This window comes from Taurulus bubalis (assembly GCF_910589615.1).
Source record: "Taurulus bubalis genome assembly, chromosome: 6".
Classification (NCBI taxonomy): Eukaryota; Metazoa; Chordata; class Actinopteri; order Perciformes; family Cottidae; genus Taurulus; species Taurulus bubalis.
In genome coordinates, this window is record NC_136594.1 from 17,652,260 (window position 1) to 17,666,285 (window position 14,026).

At 39.9% G+C, this 14,026-nt stretch overlaps 1 protein-coding gene across 1 annotated transcript in view; it reads right to left on the reverse strand.

Moving 5' to 3' along the window:
- The window catches only part of cnnm2b (cyclin and CBS domain divalent metal cation transport mediator 2b), a gene marked incomplete at both ends in the record, with an annotated part of 36,367 nt that overhangs the window by 20,427 nt on the left and 1,914 nt on the right, over positions 1-14,026 (reverse strand). The window lies entirely within an intron of this gene.

A 14,026-nucleotide genomic window follows, 5' to 3' on the forward strand; every position in this document is an offset into this window, starting at 1 on the left:
CGAGACTAAAAGCTTGAAAGGAATCGTGATTACCTGTCCAACTGCTTTGAGTCTCATTAGGACACAGGGAGCTCGTACGGTTACTCGTAGCGCCCTTCTCTGTGTAGCCCTGCAGACGTTTACGTGTCTTAGAAAAATTCCTGTCTCTGTGTTTGATTTGTATCCCTCAGAACAGGAACGGGGGCACCAACAATAGTCTAGCAGAATGAGTGGGACTAAACACTAGGTGTCCCTGAGCAGCAGCAGTCACTTTTGCCTATCGTGACAAAAAAGGCTGGCATGCTAACAGTTCTGCCACAATGTTTGTCCTTCCCTGTACACAATCTTCTCATAAATCACTTTAGGGCACAGAGTGTAATACTAATGACTTACTAACCTATATGTGGAGTAATGCTCAAAAATATTCTTATGGCCAAGAACACAGCACTTCATTTTCTAGTTGTAAACAAGTAGGGTTTCATAGTTTGAGTTACAGGAAATGGTTTGTAATTCACTGGTCAACCAGCTGGTAAAGAAAGACATAGGATTAATTTACACACACACAGTCACAGTCACACAGTCACAGTCGCACACTCACAGTTCTGACAAAGACAAAGCTAAACAGTCCATGACAAAAAAACTTAAGGAATTACAGATGACAAACTGGTATATTTCATGTCTCCACATTCATATTTCATACTGAATTTATAATTCTACTACTCTATTATTTCACGAGTAAAACAAAACAGGTACAATAGTTGACTGCTGGCACTAAATACTATCAGATTGTCTAAAATGACTACTGGTCTAATAAGGCCTTTAACTGTTTTAACTATATAACACATGATTAGCACATACAATAATTATAACTGTGTATTGGAGTAATCAACGCAGACAGAGCCATAACAGCTCCCAGCCGTTACAGTGATATGACATATCAGGTTTCTCAGACAATTTAGCGACAGACTTAGTCAGCTATCTCGTTATGAAGGCAGTTAAGTGAAATCGTCTCCATCAGATAGTTGGGCAGGCTGGTCCGGTGGTTACAGGGCTCAGAAAGTCAGGAGCCGTCAGGGACAGAAATCACCATGTCGAAGATGTTTACCTTCATTTGAACCTTTTGTAAAATGTTCACTTTAACTCAGTTGCACTATATATATATATATATATATATATATATATATATATATATATATATATATATATATATATATATATATTTTAGGGCGACCGTGGCGCAGTGGTGAGCAGGTTCGTATATATATATATATATATATATATATATATATATATATATATATATATATATATATATATATATATGTATATATATATATTTATAGAAGTTAAGATAGTCCTTTATTAGCCATCATATTATTTTGTTATTAATAATCTGAGTCTGCAAAGTAATTTAAGTTATCAAATAAATATAGGTGAATAAAAAGTAATCGAGAAAATTATAAAATTGCAGAAAATGGAAATACAATTACTTTAAAATGGTCTTCAGTACAGTGCTTGCGTAAATGTACGTGGTTACACTCCACCACTGGCGTTCAGGCCCTGAGGCTTCGGTTCCTCGGCCTTTGGGTCAAACAAGACGGTTACCACCGAATGGACTTATCAGGGGAACACCGAAAAGTTGAGTCTGCTCACAGCTCCTCACCGTCATTAAGGGGCCTTGGTCACAAGATCACTCTGCTGCTACTAGCCAGTGGTGTTTCACTACACGCACACACACTTACAGTACAGCCACACACTCGCACACTGCTGGAATGACATTGTTGTTCATTCAGAGAAGCAGCTTGCTGTCGTAGCTGGCTGCGTTTGTTGTTGAAAGGTCCCCTGGGTGGAGATTCCTTGGGCCTCAGTCATAAGGAGAGGCATCAATGGGAAACCAGTAGGGATAAATGAATGGGCCTGTGGTCAGGTGCTGCTCTGTTATGCGAGTGTTGCAACTGCTGAATGGTGAGCACATCACACAACGATGACAAGAATTGAGGGGTGTTTTAAAGTAGCAAAACATAGGAAATTAGAACTGTGTCCATTAGGATGTTCAGCTTTAATATGTAAAACTAAGTGGTATTCACATAAACAACGGCAACTGGTTTGACAGAGCTTGAACCAGTCAATGCGCTTCAATCATTAGGTTTCATCCCAAGTGTCATTTTGATTCCTGATTCTTTCACTTGGTCGGGGTTAAAAATACAAGTTCGGCTGCTCACATGGTATAAAGTATATTTCTACACAAGCAGACGTTAGCATACTCTCCTTGACAAGGACTTCTTCAGAGCTCCAAGCAACAGCCTGGACTAAAAGTAAAAATGTGCAACTGCAGTCTGTTGTACTTTGAATCATTAAAGATAGGGTTGGTAGTATTCTTGTCTAAATTCTCATTACATTTTGACAGCAATCAATTAATCCAATACTCAACAATATCTGGAAATTGTAGCTGTTGCAGGACTGTAATAAACCAATCCAATTCTTTAGTTTCCCCCGAATGTAATGATTGGACGGGCTGTCTGCCTGTCTACCTACCAGCCCGCAGTATTTTGCCAGTTCACCGAAGTCTTCCACAAGCTGCTAGCTTGACAGCTGTGAGTACTAACAACGACTGTGGCTCAGTGGTGAGCAGGGTCGTCATTCGGCGGTTCGATCCCCGGCTCCGCTAGCCCATGACGATGTGTCTTTGGGCAAGATAATTGACCCCAAACTTGCTCTCGTAGTTTTTTTTTCAAAATTGCCTATGGTGTATGAATGTGTGTATGAATGTTAGCTACTCCTGATGGGCAGGTGGCACCAGCTGTTTTTTTTCTGTTGGATGATTTTTTTATTTTTTTTAATTTTCTCAGCACAACCAAACGTGCCTTTAAACACATGTGGAATGCTAAAAACATTACTTTCGCATTATAATGATCATATAAGAGAATTTACGAACTTTATCAATCTCTTTTCGGTGCATTGACCGGCATCAAGCTGGTTTTGTCCTTGCAATGCATTTAGACTGGAAGCAAGGGAAATGAGTGAGTCTGTCTCGGCCCACGGTTCAACACTTCTGTAGCTGGCTGTGCTAACCACACTGTATCTTGTATCTCATTTGTTCAATTAGAAGACACACACAAAAGACAACACACATGGTAGCTGAAAAGCTGACAGAAAATCAATGGACAGATGTGTCCAAAAAAAAGTAGCCAGTGCAGAAATAGTTATAATTTATGTTTTTGTTGCCACATTTTCTTTTTAACAATGAACAAAACAAGGCAAGCTGTTCCTCTGTTTCTGGTATTTATGATAAACTATGCTAAACACATCTTGACAAACGTTCTGTAAATCAAGATTAATTAACTTTAGAAAGAGGAAATCAAAGTTATTAAAAGTTGAATTCATGAGCAATAAAATGCGTTACTCGATTCAAGTCATGAGTTTTGCGGCTCCAGCCTTCCTTGGTCTGGTGTGACCAGTCGCTTAAGGGGACTAATGTCAGCTAACTTTAGACTTTGTGGGCTTGTATTACTGTGACACTGTTTTAATGTAATAGATAAGCATGTCACTGGTTTTTAACCACTAAACAAGGATCTGACAATGTAAAAATTATATTCAGTGTCATTAGCCTGTAATTTCCACTTGTGGTCACAGTGGCCGCTGTTCAGTAAAAGCTACATAGCTACACAAATACCAATACTCACCCCTCATTCTCAGAATGAAAGTATATACATTTCCTTTGTTCCTGTGTTAATTGTCCTGTGTTGTTAGTAAATGCCAAATATGTCAAAAAATACAACATGTGTTTGATATCACTCTTTTCCTGGAAAACATAGACACTTTTTAATGATCTTGAGGCTGGGGCCATATCCATGAAGTAAATTGATTCAAAAAGTCATGATTTGGGTGACCTCGGCTATCAAAGAGCAGGGTTGAGGTCTACCTTAGTAATGTCTCCCACATCCGCCCACTCCTGATGTGTAGGTCGAGGCAAACAGCTCCAGCTCTGTATCGTGCCACATGTTCTAAGCCTCGTCCGCTTTTGAGCAATCAAATCTAATTTGAGGGATTTGATTTTAAGCCCTCCAATAATTATCCTCGACCCACTATTCTGTTTCACTTGGGAATACTTCACATTATAGTGGCTATAGACGTTAAGCTCAACGCTATTTGCATTTTATATATGACACAAGTTGCAAGTTGAATCCAACACATGACTTTGCGTATGTGTATTAGAAGGAGGAACTTCTGTGTGCAGTAAGCCAGTGATCATTTGAGCGGGGATCGTTCACAGTGTTGGCCTGTCGAACCCCGCCTGTGATGTGTGTGTGTGTGTGTGTGTGTGTGTGTGTGTGTGTGTGTGTGTGTGTGTGTGTGTGTGTGTGTGTGTGTGTATGGGTGTGTGTGTGGATGTGTGTGTGGGTGTTTCTGTGTGTGTGTAATAAAAGTGCCAGAAAAATGCAACCATATAATTTGTCCCCACTTTTTGTGCTTTTACGAGCCCATGCAGTTAAGTGTGAGTCTGTTTTTTGTTCTTTTAGGACGTCCTTGACCCTCAAGGGGGGAATATCTTGTTAAAATAAAGGTTAAACAAAAGTACATGGGTTTTACAATACTTCTAACATCAAACTTAAGCAGCAGCAATAATATGTTGCATGGCTTTACCGTCACTGCTGCAGCCGAATCATTATTTTAACTCACTTGTGACACAGAGAGAGCAAGCTAATGAAACACCTGAAAACACACATTTTTGGCAGCGAGTACTTGAAGCTTTAAAACTCATAATTAATACCTCAATAAAAACAATTAGCCGAGGCAAAATCCTTAAAGCTAGAATGAGCTAAGTACTCTAAAAAGCTCCCGTGCTTTGTGCAATAGGCTTTGAGAATGTGAGTTATTGAGGAAAACATGAATCCTGTATCCTATGTGGTTTTTATTACATTAGTGGCTCCATGCATAATCAGGATGAGAAAAATATGATGCTGTTTTTATACAAACATGCACTTATGGTTCTGGATCTAAAAAACAGTACACCGGTTAAATCTAATCTGCTCCCTGATGTGAAACTGATTATAGTTCTCAACTTTAATAACTGCTTAAAGGACATAGTGACATATTAACATTTTAACAATCAAGTTAATAGTTATTTCTCTGTGTAACAGAGCTGTAAAAGTGTATCAAAAATATGAACCTTCCAGTGATGATTAATTCTATAATAATAAAGTCTGTCAATTTATCCATGCTTGTGCTCATTCAAATACCGCCACCCAGCCACAGTGGAAAGGTTTTAACCATAGATATAATGTGAACAGCCAAATAACAAAACGCTGCTCAAACAATAATAATTCTTTAAATTTTTTATAGCGCTTTTCTGAATACTCAAAGACGCTTTACATAGGAATCATTCACCCACTGATGAGAGGAGCTACCATGCAAGGTGCCACATCAGGACTATCTAACATTCATACACCGTAGGCGCAACTACGGGAGCAATTTAGAGTTAAGTGTCTTGCTCAAGGACACATCGACACAGGCTGGCGGAGCTGGGGATCGAGCCACCGATCCTCTGATTGGAGGACGACCCTGCTCACCACTGCGCCACGGTCGCCCTAAAATATATATATATATATATATATATATATATATATATATATATATATATATATATATATATATATATATATATATATATATATATATATATATATATATATATATATATAATATAATAAATATTGACCCTATTACTCTCAAAGAGCCATTAACACTGTTTCTCTCAACATGAAGTCCCTACTGATTACTAACTAACCATTACTTATAATAATAACACACTCTTATCACCCACAAATAGAACAGCTATTCCAACGATATTGAACAATGAAGATGAGATCTACAAACGTTGAAAAATGTCACCTGAAGCAAGAAATAAGGACATCAAGACTTCCTCATACTTACGAAACCCAACTTCCTAACATGCTATATGAGCCCAGCAAAACCACCATCTGCAATGGTTTCAAACAGGACAGCAATAATAATTCAAGCTGGAGGGTCAGCTGTGGATGGGGTTGAGGTTTGGAGCCTGCATCTGGGTCTGGAGGGTCAGGAGTGGCAGAGGCCTGCAGACCATAGTGGGGCTCGACTAGCTGTTTCCCCCCCTGCTGTTCGCCGGGAGACACCAGAGAGGGAAAAAAGGGGCCGGCATACTAAGAGAACTGGTTGGTTCAGAAATGTGTCTGTGCGTTTACAACAAAGCTGCATATGCAGATCTGACACTTACATAATAAGTAAGAAAAAAAAACATCTGAATTGGATCATAAAAGAAGCCGATTTGACACTTTATGGAGTTCAATTGTAATTGATGACCAGCACCCATCATTTTCATGTTTGCTATTACATGCAAATGTTCTTGATGTAAGAGTCGGATAGCAGTGACATGAAGCTTAAGCTGTATCAATTTGTAAAATGAAAGCAGCAAAAGCACCCTAGTAGTTATGCCTACAATGTCAGTGGAAAGTACTACTTTCAGTTAAACAAATAATAAATGCCCCTTTTAGTGTATTAATTATATCTATCTATATTTTGTTTGCCCTGTTATTGTTTACATTTTAATATAGAGAGGATTATCAATTGTGGTCTTAGGTGGATTTTCCCTTTAATAGTACTTTGGCATGAAATGGTTACATGAACTTTTGAGAATGACCCGTTGACTTTTGACTGGTGCAAATTTCTCACAAAAGAAAAAAGTGATGTGAAAAATGTTCTGATTGTCCTCCGAGCTGATGTGATTAGTTTCCTTAAAACCATAAACTTTCATGAACAATGAAATCCTAATGCATCTTGTAAGAGAACGACTAAGCTGATGCTCAATCCTTATTGTTGTTTTATTTATAATTGATGTGTTTCACATGGCCAGCTGAAATGAAACACTAGCGCTGCTGAAGTCTCAGGAAAGTAGGCTCCATCAGCTGATTCTAAACAGCGCTGGTGTCTTTTGGGCCTGTGAAGGGCCCGTCTTGGGCTTTTCCTCCTGCAAGTAAATGGAGAGACGGACAGTGTGCCCGGTGTTATCAATGAAGCCAGCCTCTTGGCTCTCCAAAAAGTGCAGCTTGGAAGGCGTCCATGGCAGGGCATTAGGCCTGGAGGTTTGTGTCGTTTGTAATTTATAACACTGAGGGAAATGGGCAAGAGGACAATATGGAGAGAAGTGGGAGAGAGGGAATGTGGGAGGAGGGGGATGGGACTGCTCGCTGCACAAGCAAGTGGCTCTGCTTCCCTGAGTGTGCTGCACTGAGCCTGGTTACTAGGCTGACCGAGCTGGAGGGCTTTCTGCCCCTCTGAGGCACAGCCTGAAAGGGCCTTAGTTTTCCTTTCGATAGTCAAAGTAAGTCGAAACTATATAGATATATAGCTGTGGATGCATTCATATAGGTGCAAATGCAGAGAGAACTATCTGTGGGACGAAAATAACGCTTGGTTTAAAGAATAAATACAATATGGACGGCTCTACACTGTACAAGATTCAGTCTTTGATAGTGAATCAAAATGGATAACTTTCATAAAGTATCACCTTGTCTCACTATTGCACTGAACCTCTGCAGCTCAGTGACTTCACCAATGTGACAGACTGTTACTGTAAGGAACCTGATATTTAGAGGCAGCTTTAAAATGTGCACATTTCAGCCCTCACTTCAATACCGTGTTCATCATCATTATGGTCATTCTTCTCCCCCTCCTAATTATCATACAGCGACACTAATAGCTGCTATTTCCCTTCATTTGATAAGAATGACATAATGCACAACACCCAAATTACTATGATACAATCTTAAAGACGTAATAGCAGTCTAAACAACATGTCTGTGACTTTTTCTTCTCCCCAGACACAAAAGGAATCGGCTTTTACTCAAGGCAGTTTCAAAGATTTACAACAACAACAAAAAATCAGAATAAACTTTTATTTGATGTCCTTTAGCGAAAAGTGCATCTGTAGTCTGGTCGTGATGACTTTACAGATTATGAAAGGATTTGTACTTCTAGCAGAGGGTGTTTGATGTTTCCAACGCTGACTGAATCGTCTTGAATTCATCTTCATTGCATTCTTAATTGAGATCTGCCATTAATAAATGATTGCCTTGAACCATTCAATCTGCACTGTGGACATCAACAAGGGTCTCGCAATGCTTGAGACCCCAAAACCAAGGAAGTCTGTACTGTGATCAATATAGACAACTCATTGACACTCATTTGGCATTTATTTAGATAGAAGCAATAACCTGTTCCTTTACAAGCATATGGAGTACTTCTTAGTCTGCTATTATGGTAATAGTTCTCCTATCGTGTAAATTATAAAGTTGAAATAATCTGTTTACGCCTTGGTCCAGTGTGATCTCTGTTTTGGGAAACAGCTTATTAAAAGAAACGTGGGGGTGGTTGGATTCTCAATTGCGTAATAACACATTTTCCTCAGTAGTGCATGGCTACAGATCCTTGGCAACATGTGCTGGAAGCAGACTCAGCTCCTTAACTACATCCACAACAAAAAAACACCAAAGCCTTTCTTCAGGAATCATCACAGACGCTACGAGAAATGAAGTGAGCCGCTAAGGAGCCTAGTAGTGAAGTTATTAAGAAGAAAAGATGTGAAGCAACATGTGCAACTGTGCTGAAGACATGTGTGCAATCTAGATCCTATTTTACACTGTTGTGATTTCTGTGGACAAATTTCCTCACAAAAGAGACCGTAGAAATACAGAAAGACCAGTATACAGTTTGTAATAAGTACCTCAGATGAATCACTTTTTTGGTATAATATGGGACTTATTCTTAACTCGCTCTATTTCAGTCGACACTCAGAAGCAACCCATTGTAGCTCTACTGTAAGGAGTCTTTTGATACATCACTAAAGCCATAGAGAGCCGAGAAGGCCAGATCACAAAGGCTTGGATCAAAAGTCTTCAATGAAAGAAATTCATACAATTTGCTCTTCAAAGTGAGGTTTCCTGAACATGTCATCTTCAATGCAGCAGGGACCTTGTTGTACTTGTTTAAAGACAGCAGCACTTTGTATTTTCGATTGCACCTTTTGTTGGTTTGCCAAGCGAGCAGAGATTGATGTGAGCTGAAGAGTGCTAAATATAGCAAGCTGACACTGACACCGTTGTTTGTATGGCGAACAACAAAAGCAGGAGTTGTACAGGTAGGGTAGCATCCCATAATGGTACAGCCTACATGACGACTCGGCTACGTACAAAGCAAACATTTTCACCTTAGCGAACACATCACCGAACAGCTAACCCATGGTCGTTTTGTGTTAAATGCGTAGTATATGGGTGCCCAGGAGAAAATACATGTAAAGTAAAAGTCATAATGCCAGATCAGACAGGCTTTGGGAATGCACTGTGCCTAGATTCACACTCCTCAACTGTTGTACTAATCGGGTCTTAAAAGCCTACTTCATGTTGTACCAGAATCTGAAGAATGTAGGCCAATTCAAAAGCCAGTCTTTAACACAACAAACTCCAGACAATATCTAAATCAGCAAAAGTCAATCGTGAAGTCACTTATTCATATATCACATTGCAACTGGAAACTCAGAATTTGGAATAAATGTGATGATTACATCACATGTGGAATTGATATATAACCTACAATGTCGCTGTGTTCAACATAAGCATCCTGTACTCCGAATGTATTATTGGATTTGACAACATTTACTACGTATAGCATACACTTTACGTTCCTGCTACAATGTTTTAGATGGATTTCTGCCTGCAAACCCAACGTGAGTTTCCATTCAACTCGACTTGGATCTTGCTTGACAAAATCCAGAAAAGTAAACATTTCATCACCCAAGTTATTTGTCAAAGTTCAGTTGTTTGGGTTAGTTTTGAAAACTCTTCTTGGTTGTGCACGCCAGATATTCCCTTGTGGTGTGAAACAGAGTTATAGAAAGGGATTGATTAATGGCTTACATTTGACAGGTGACTGGAATAAATGACTCACTGAATCCTAACATCGCTGCATTTCTGCTGGATGCATAAAGATTGAATTGACTAAATAGGAAACTGTTTGCTTAACACGCTGTGACAAAAAGTAAAGACACTTTAGCTGTGGTGGATCACCTACAGTACTTCCAGAAGGTTTCAAGTCTCTGCAAAACTGTGCTTTGGAAAAAAAAGAGTTGGCAGTAGTATAAAGTATTAATGATCTGTAGTATAATGGGCTAAAATATGCAAAACAACAGGTGGTCCTCTATATTGAAAGTCGAGAATACAACAGAGGAAAAGTTACCATGCGACAGATTTCTACAACATCAGTTTTTGCCTCCTCTCTTAAAGTGTTGCCAAAGGGGTTGCATTACAAACACGAAACACTTACTTAAATGACGAATTATAAAATGAAAAATGAAAAAAAAAATGAAATGAATTATATTGAATATGGATATTTTCATAAACTAACTATTTAGTGAGGCTCATGCCCCAAAAGGCAGCACAGGTGACTGGACAAATGAACATGAAACACAAGATATAATGCTTTTTAAAATTGATAGCATGTGTTAATGTGTTAACTATGCTGTTTGTAAAATTACATTCCTTACAGGGAAAAAGTACAAACTACAACTACTAATGCCGCCTCCTGTAACACAAAGTATTGTGAAACGCAGACAACCTTTGATTTGAGGTAATTAGTTAAGCGGTTGGCAGGCGAAGTCTTGCTGAGTTCAAAGGGGTGTCCCTCATCAGGAAACATTAAGTGTTCTTACCAACATGATGCCATTAAATCCAGCACCTGTTGCAGCATTAGCATCAAGGGTTACCAGGCAAACACACACAATTTCTAGACATTCACTATGATATGCTTTGCACAAACATCCAGGAAGAATAACAGCATTTGAAGCAAAACCTCAGTATTTCAACAAGGTCGACAGAGAAAAGAGTTTCACTTTAAGACAAAGCACTGAGCAAAGAGACCGTGAAGGCTGCTGAATCTGAATTAAGCATAGATTGGCCTATATTGCAGCAATCGGGGAACTAGTTCAAGACGTGCCAGGCCTCATGTAGGCTCTTTTACTCTGGGGACCTATATCCTCCAACAGTGGACCATGTATACCCTGGGCTTTAAGATACTATACAAAACTGTTAACATACATGAACGCATTACTTCAACTGGTAGCTTTAAAGGGGAATAAGCAGAGTAACGACATCAATTTAGGCAACACGTTTACTAGTTACGGATGAAAAGTAGAGAGTGCTTGTGTTTGTGTGTCCGTTGTTAGCAAAGCAGAGAGACACTTGGAGATAAAGGTGTTTCTCACCTCTGCTGGGTCAAGTTCCAGTCCACCTCTGGACTCCCATATTCAAGTAAGGCAAGTGGCCTGCCTTTCCCAGGGGCAGAAAACACACATAACCTGATTTGAGCTCTCCAAACATCCATACAGCTGATACCGTCCTCATCTCACAAGGCTGGTTACACTGCATGGGGGTGAGTGAGTACTTTTCCCTTTCAGGAATATCACAAAGCCAGAAGGGCATCTGAATTCCTGTTTCTGACTCAACTGCTTGCTTTGGTCCCACATGGCACACACTGACCCACTCATTAACCGCTAAACCTGCAGCTTGACAAGCAGCCTCTGGATGACAGTAATTGTTGCAATCGCAGACGGAAAGCAATTAATGAAGAGGTCAGAAGTTTCCAGAGGGGTGTCTGCCTGAATTAAGAAGCTCCTGCATGAATCTCACTGTAACCCTTAACCTAGGGTCTGGGTCGAGCCGGGGAAATCATAATGTTTCACGTTTGGGATCAGCACTTTATTTTTACTCCCAAGAAAATGTTGATCAAATTCAACACTTAAAGCTCACGCTCTGTCATCGTCATTATTAAACTATTCGACAACTTTAAATCAGTGTGATGTCTAAGTAGATTGTACACCTAATGATATAACTCCTATGAGTAGAGTGGAGAAGCATATCCTACATACGGCAAAGGGAATACCACCTGAAAGTTCATACCAAATACTCCGACAGTCTCTAATATGATTTTTTTGTCTTTCGTTTTCGTAGCCGACTTCAGACGACTATGCAGCTCCGCAAGCGGCATCAAATTAATTAACAATGACTTACAATACAAAGCACTTTGAACTGAGTGTGTGCTGCGACCAGAGCCAGATTGACGGGAAACTTTGACCGCGCAGCCCTCCCTACAACAGTTGCTTATGACTTCCATGAGAGGCTAACGGCGAATTCCCTCTGGCGCAGGGCCAGCCGCAGAAACACTCTGACCCCCGGACTGGACCTATATGAACCGTGTTGCCAACATGATGTGGACATGCCGTGCTTTGTCTTTTAGGAGGAAATGCACAGAATTCACTAAATAAAAACTGACTTGAGGAAACAGTTACAATACAGGTTAAGTGTCAGACTAGTATTAGAGCCAAATTACTTTGCCAAAACGGATATGCTGAAAATCAAAAAGTAAAAGTTTTGATGTCATTATATAACAATATGGTGCATATCTGGTAGGTGAACACATTGATTATACAGAACCTCACATTTCTGCCCAAGCTCACAGTGTCCAACACAAGTTCGCACAAAGCTGAAAGACCGACAACGGTAACTTTAATTTACTCGTGAAACACACGTCTAAATTAAAATTGACTACATCCTGTGCCCGGATCCAACAGAAGTATGATCAAGACAGGCACATACTGTGAAAGAGCAGATGAGCCCTGATGCATACAGGTAAGATTTAAGAATGTCTCTAAAAAACTGATAGAGGTAGTGGTAGGACTATAAGTTTACCACACCCGCTATAAGACTTTTTTCAGATATTATTCCACATTACAATACTTCCTCGACTTAATAGTTCATTTTGTGAAAGTTTAGCATTATTACTGTACCATGTATTACTGTACCATGTATTGTGATAGCTCCTTTAAGAGTAATGAAGTTAAACTACAATATTGATATTACATCATACCTAACACACAAACTCAGAGGTCAAATACAGCCATAACACTTCAAAAGCAACATGTCAGCCATCCGATGTTCACAGTCCATTGTAATAAGTGAGGCGAGAGATTCTGGAAGGATCATATTTAGTGATAATAGTATTGCAATAATGTACCAGAACATGTCACAATGCTCTTGTGTAACACTTATATTCTGTAAAACTTTCTTTGTCTGAAAAAAAAAAAAGATCAATAAGGTGAAGAGAACCGACCTGCTGCTAGTGCATGTCTGTAAATAGTGAACTGTGATGAAAACAAACAACCCCCCCAACTAGTTTATTATGTAATGCTAATTTGGCATGGAGAACTACACCTAATTTCTGGTAATGGAGCTCAATGATTTGCTCTGTTTTCCTCCCAATTAATCCTCTTAAAGTAACGCAATGCACCACACATGCTTTTCCCCTGTATTTTAAGTATTGATGAATAAGTTGCTGTACAGGTGTGCCCACGTATCACTGGAGCACTCCTGTAGATGCATCTCTGGGCCAAAAGATCAGACTAGCCTCAAATCTGCACATCCAGTGAAGAAAAACTTAGTCAGAGACACAACGTAGAGGGGGAGGGCTACGCAAAACGCCAGGTAAACCGTGGGTGAGGTAAACATCGTTCTCAAACGTCATGCGCATACACATTTCACACACACACAACACATGGGGGGCTCGAGGGTGTTAGAGGCTGTTATTCATTATCCACACGACTGCATTCCAGGGCTGGACAAAAGGAGTTATCGCCACCATCATTCAGAGGCAAGCACAAGAGAGGTAAAGAGGGATTTAAGCAGGTTCTCAAACAAGATGCCCCCACCTGATAACCTTAGCACTGCCGTTGCACCATTCCCACATGTCCTAATGCATTCACAAATCAGAGAGAGAGAGAGAGAGAGAGAAGGAAGGAAGGAAGGAGGGGAAAGAGCAAAAAGACTGAATGAGAGGGGAAGGTAAGAGGGGGTGGGGGGGAAGAGAGAGAGAGAGAGAGAGAGAGAGAGAGAGAGAGAAACCGTGTGAACATTAACACTGAATGGAAGTGATGGAGGAAGATAACGACACCTCCTCCTCCTCC